Raw genomic sequence first — 6,692 nt, 5'->3', positions numbered from 1 at the left:
TCCTTTCAGAAGTGACAGAAACTTTGGGCAAAGAGTTTTGTGTGGCCTGGTCACCCAGTGGTATACTTCATGGGGGTCTGGGTTGCTCTCTCAGTAAGTGCACTGCCACGCAACCCTCAGCTTGGGACTCCCAGCATGTCATAGCTAATTCTGCCCTACTTCTCAACAGAGAAAACAAGTTCGCGTTCCATAAATGGGATTCTCCATAGATGACTTCACCATGGTTAATAGCTACCCATCTCCTTGGACAGTTGACTACCCAGCTAAAGCTAAGCTCTAAAATCAACTGAAGGGCTCATGAGGCGCAGCACACATGCAGGGAAACTCCCACACATACTCTGTAGTAAAAATGTAGTGAGCTAGAGAGATGGGTCCTTTTGTTGCTGTCAGATGATATTGCCAATGTGTCATGGCTAATTCATCCTGATGTCTATGGAAAAATCCCATTTATGGTAAGCAAACTTGCAATAATTACAAATGTTTTATTACAGATTCCATGACCATCTTTAATATCAATCTGTAGTATGTGCAGCAGTGCTCTAGTTCTGGCCATATGTAAATCAATATTGTATTGCTTTATAAAACATCTGGTCTAGTACTAGATTAACTATAGGGCAAGATTACTGCTATTCTGTATCAAAAGCTGCTTATGATATTCCGTCCTGTATGTGTGCAGCACTTATCAAGTCTGCTGTATACCACTGCTAAAATAGCCTGAATACCCTGTTGCCAATGGTAGAGGTGAAGGAAAGGGGTTGGGAGAAAAAACTGCTGTTTCATGTAATATGAAAGATAGCAGATGATATGAGCTGGCATTCCACAACCATTATTGTCTGGCTTCCCTACTTTCTCGGATTAAATTAGACCTGAAGCATGATGAAGTGCATGGTACTCTATGGGCTTATCTGAATTTTCACAAGGTTCGAAACATTGGGTGAAATCAGGGGTTTGAACCATGGTCCAAGTGAAACACAAAATGCTTTTAAGACTAGAAACCTGGGTGAATTTCAATAGCTGTCTAACTAATTCACCTTCTATATAGTATGACATAAAGCAAGATGGTGCAGGATCCATTTCCCAGTTAAATCCTGCCATTAAATGATAAATATGACTTCAAGATTAGGGTAGCCACCTGTCTCCATTTTTTTTTTTCAGACAAGTGATCCAGTCCTGGTTTTGCCCATATTGCATGTATGACTTGTACATGCAATAAGGCAAAACTAGGACTGGATCCGACGGTTCTGAAAAAGGGAGCCAGTTGTCAACGTCTATTCAGGATACATGTGTTTCATCAGGTTTGGACCCTAATTTTGAAATTGTAACTTGGGTAATTAGCACCTTTAACCCTACAATCAAATATGTCCTTTACCTTCCCTATCCTGCTGGTAAAATTAAACAGAAAAGCATTCAAAACTTTCCATTCCCACTGGGGCAGTGATGTTTTGTGCTTCTTTAAAAACCCTTTTGTTGCTTTAGAAATACTGTTAGATTTACTTAAAAAAAAAAAAAAAATCCAATCCTTTTAAATCCAGTAAATTTCAAGCAAGTTAGATATTAATCAACAGGTTAGACTGGTGAATCTCTGCCTGAAATATTTGTAATTTTGCTTTTGTAACCTACTAAAGTCTCTTAAAGATAATGTGGCATGGTTATGATAAAATAGGGATTTAGGTCTTCCAAGAATTTAAAAACCTTACTAATGTGTCCTGAAATCTTTTGATCTACAAAAATCATCTGTACGGAAAGATGAGTATTAAGTTTCCTTGTTGGAAAGGGGAAAAAAGCAGCAAGCAATGTAATGACCAAGAAGCTGCAAGAAGATTTCTGGCAAATGTTTTCAGCCAACTTTGAAACACATTTCTGGGAAATGTGCTTTTTTTTTTCTTTAACATTTTGGGGTTTTTGTTTACAATAACGAAATATTGTATTTTTTAATACACCCCCCCCTTTTTTTTTTTTTTAAGACATCATAAAAAATGGCATATCAGTTTGTTGCAATTGCTACAGGGCACTGAATGACAGTCCTCACAAACTTTACAGCTGGAATAGAAGTTGAAGCAAAAGATTTAAAATATGATCACTTTTTAAATGAGGTTTTCCAAAAGCTGCAGTTCCCTTGAGCCCACACTTATCTGGAAATAGAGCACTGTACTGTGCGCTGAGATTGCTTCAGTGAACATTGCACTTGAACTTCTCTTCATTATCGCTTAATGAAATTAACCAGCCAGAGAAAACCATGTCAGGCAGCACCAGAAAAAATACTATTTTGCTATATGACCTAACAAAGAAAAATATGAAGTGTTTTCTATTTCAGAAATAACTTTTCGGTGCACTAAGCCAAAACAGAAGTAGTAGAGCACTTTTAAGTCAACAGAGCCCTTGATGCATTTTTATAATGCTAAGGTATGGGGGTTGCTATTTATACTACATCCTGTCTTTGTACAGCAAAGTTGGGTGCAATTTTCCTGCTAATAAATTTGGGTTCTCAAAGTTACTGCTGCCTCTATACTACCAAGGTATATTATAGCATACCAGGATCCTTGATTACAGGCATTTAAGTTTATGAATTTCTCCCAGGCAAGCCGGATGGTAGGCCTCACATGTGGGTGACATCATCAGACTGAGCTCTGGTAAGGAAAAACTTCTGTCAAAGTTTCTAGAACTTTTGACTGGCACACTGAGCATGCCATAATCCCTGCAGCCACAGGGATCTCCCTTCAATCTCTTTTTTTCCATGCTGCAGTTGCCTCGCGGTTTAGGAGCTCTGTGAGATTCTCACTCCTTTTTTCCTCACGGAAACTTTGAAGTTTACTTCCTAGAAATTACCTATCAGGGGTCTCCCATCGCGCCTCTTTACCTCGGTCGCTCGGTGAGTACTCTCTCGCGTCACCGGCCGATTCCCACCTGCCACTGGTTCCCGCAGGCTACCGACTGTTTTTGTGCCCTTTCCACCGATATGGCAACCGGTTTTCGAAAATGCCCAGACTGTCTGCAAACAATATCCATCACGGACCCCCACACTGTATGTGTGCTATGCCTGGGCTCGTCTCACGACGTCCGTCTGTGTCCTGAATGTGTCCAAATGAGCCCAAGGGCAGAAGAGCATGTCTGGATAAAATGGAGACTCTTTTCCAACTAAAATCTGTTCCATTGACTTCTGCCCAGTCATCACCATTGTCAAAAAACCCCATCTACCGACAAACCCCGCTAGGAACAACACAGAGCCTGCGACCGTCCGTCACTGACGTCATCCAGGACATCTATTGCATCATCCTCAGTGTTTGGGGAAAAGACCACACCGAGCACTGGACAAAGCACCGGCATCAACCTGATCAATGCCCGGTGCCAGCAACGGACGTCGCATTGGCATCAAAGGCCACCAAGCTGCCGTCGAAGAGGGCCCGGTCAGAGGAGCCTCCATCCTCCTCTGCACCTGATGGCCCCAAGGCGTTCCCCACTGATACCGGTACCAGGTACTGAGCCTTCACAAATTGTGGAGAGGCCAGTAATGCCTAGCCTGCCTCCCCCTGTAGCTGTTCTGTCTACACCAGCTTTCAGGGAGGGAACTGAATGTACTCATTCACCAGGCAGTGCTCGATGCCGTCCAAAACCTCCAGTCTCCACCGATGCTGGCCCCCATACCGGCACAGACTACTGAACCATTGATGTTTGCATCGACTCGATGCCCTCATCGGTGCTTTTCTGACTAAGCTTGTTCCATCGGTGCCGAGGTCAGCCATCAAGAACTCCGCAGTTCCTGATACCCATCCCAGGATCCTCGGAGGATGACGACACCGCATCCAGTCCGGTTCCATGTCCATCGCAGCCAGAACCGATTCCAATACCATCGGGACTCTCTGGACCTAAACATCCATCGATTCCCTTGATGCCATCGATGCTTTCAAAGCCTCCATCGATGCCAATACACCCACCATCAAGCCACCGACATTTTTGTCGATGGCCTATTCACCCTCCTTCTGGATCTCGACAAAACACTCTTATGATCCATGGGAAGATGTGGATATCGATTCCTCTACATCAGAGGACGTACTTTCTGAACCTTCTTCTCCAAAGGAAAGACGGCGGTCTTCTGAGGACCTCTCTTTTGCCAATTTCATTAAGGAAATGGTCAGCGACCATCCCTTTCAACTTGGTAACAGAGGGAGGGACATTGCCGTCACAAGACATTGGATGTTCTCAATTTGTTGACGCGCCTAAGGAAATCATGGCCATTCCTGTGCATGAAGTCTTGTTAGACCTTCAACACCATCTATGGGAGCATCCTGTGCACTGTTTCCAACCTGTCAACAAGAAACAGATGCCACATATCTCGTCCAACATGCCTCAGGCTTCCAAAAACCATAACTGCCTCACCATTCAGTTTGTGGTTGAATCGGCCACAGAAAAAGGCAAAGCACTTGCGGACTCATTCCTCAGCCCCTCCCGGGAAACAGCAAAAATTCTTAGAATGGTCTAGGTAGGAAAATATTCCAAGGCTCCATGTTGGTGTCTCATATTGCCACTTACCAGCTCTACATGACCCAATACCAGAGAAACCTGTGAGAAGCAGGTTCAGGACCTTGCAGACTCATTGCCCTCAACAATACCAAAAGAGTCTAACTGCCATTCTCCACAAGGGCCTTGAGGCAGGAAAGCAATGAAGTTCGGACAGCATATGACTCCTTTGAGACTGCTTCCCGCTTATCAGCAACGGGAATCAGTGCCCGACGATGGGCTTGGCTGAAGGCTTCTGATTTATGACCTGAGGTCCAGGACAAACTCGCTGACCTGTCCGTGCACGGGAGATAATCTCTTCGGGATAAAATTCAAGACAGTGACTCAGCTAAAAGACCACCACGAGAACACTGCGCCAGTTGTCTACAGTAACCACTGATGCTCCCTCCTCATTTCACAGAAGCATGAGAAGGGACCCCAAGAAAACCGTTCTATGGCTCTCGCAAGTACTTCCCTCCTGCATCTAGAGCAAAGACTACTAAAGCCCCTCAACATGATATTCACGCCAGCCCAAAGCACCCAGACCTCAACCAGCCCCACAGTCTGGTCCAGCATCTGGATTTTGATGTTTCCAGAGAACAGTTGCCAATCTTCAATAAATCCAAATTCAGAGATACCTGTCTGAGGCAGATTTCTCCATTTCCAACATCAGTGATGTCTCATAACAGACCAATGGATAATCTCGATCATAACCATCTAAACTTCCTCATGGTACCCCCAGACTCTCCACCAAAATCCACTGTGAGCCCAAAAAGACCACACACTGATGCTGGAGTCAGAACTCTCCGCCCTTCTCCAAACCAGGACTGTAGAACCCGTTCCCTCGACACAAACTGGCAGAGGGTTCTACTCCCGCTATTTTCTAATCCAAAAAAATCAGGAGGGGCTCCGCCCCATCTTAGACCTTCACAATCTCAACAGATTTCTCCAAAAGGAAAAGTTCAGAATGGTATCTTTTGGAACCTTTCTTCCCCTTCTATAACAAGGAGATTGGCTCTGTTCTCTGGATCTTCAGGACACATACGCACATATAGCCACAAACCCCCATCATCGCAAATACTTGCGCTTCATAGTGGGTCACAGACATTTTCAATATTGAGTTCTACCATTCGGCCTTGCCTCAGCACCTCAGGTTTTTACGAAATACTTAGCAGTGGCTGCCCACCTCCGCAAAGAACCACGTTCACATGTTCCCTTACCTCGACGACTGACTAATCAATAGCCACTCCAAACAAGGAGCTCTTGAAGCGCTCGACCTCACCATAACTCTGCTACCACTCCTTGGGATTTCTCATCAATTACCAAAAATCCCTCCTGACTCCATGTCACCCTCCTTACTTTCATCGGAACAGGTTTGGACACCACAGCCACAAAGGCCTTCTTACCCAACGACCGCACAGACACACCTCTCCAAGATAGCTACGTCTCTGCGCACAAAGAGAACAACCTCAGCCCTTCAATTCCCTATCATTGCTGGGCCACATGGCTTCACGGTCCACGTAACTCCTATGGCTAGGCTGGCCATGAGAATAAATCTTAATGGACTTTGAATCTCAGTGGTTCCAAGGCACTCAACCTCTTTCATCCCAGATTCATGTACCCACCAGCTACATCTATCACTTCTCTGGTGGACAAACAAAGCCAAACTTGCTAACAGGCTACCCTTCCAGCAAACCAGTTCTGCAAGTAAATTTAACCACGACGCATCCAACCTGGGTTGGGGCTCTCATGTGAACAATTTTCAGACTCAAGGGACTTGGACCACAACTCGAAGCGAAGTATCAAATCAACTTCCGAGAGCTTCGAGCCATACGTTATGCGCTCTATGCGTTCAAGGACTGCCTCTCACAGTGTTATCTGTGCTCATACAGACAGATAACACTGTCGCAATGTGGTACTTGAACAAACAAGGCGGCACAGGTTCTTATCGCCTCTGCCAAGAAGCTGCACAGATCTGGTCCTGGGCCCTTGCACACTCCATGCATCTCTGGACCACTTATCTGGCAGGCATACAGAATGTCGTAGCAGATCGCCTCAGTCGACAGTTCCATCCCCAAGAATGGTCACTAGATCCTGTTCATAGTGACCAGAATCTTCCAACGCTGGGGTCAACCGACCATTGAGCTCTTTTGCATCCGAACTGAATCACAAAGTGGACAGATTCTGCTGCCTGCACT

The sequence above is a fragment of the Rhinatrema bivittatum genome, chromosome 8, assembly GCF_901001135.1.
Source record: "Rhinatrema bivittatum chromosome 8, aRhiBiv1.1, whole genome shotgun sequence".
Taxonomy (NCBI): domain Eukaryota; kingdom Metazoa; phylum Chordata; class Amphibia; order Gymnophiona; family Rhinatrematidae; genus Rhinatrema; species Rhinatrema bivittatum.
Note: the sequence above shows the minus strand (reverse complement) of the source record.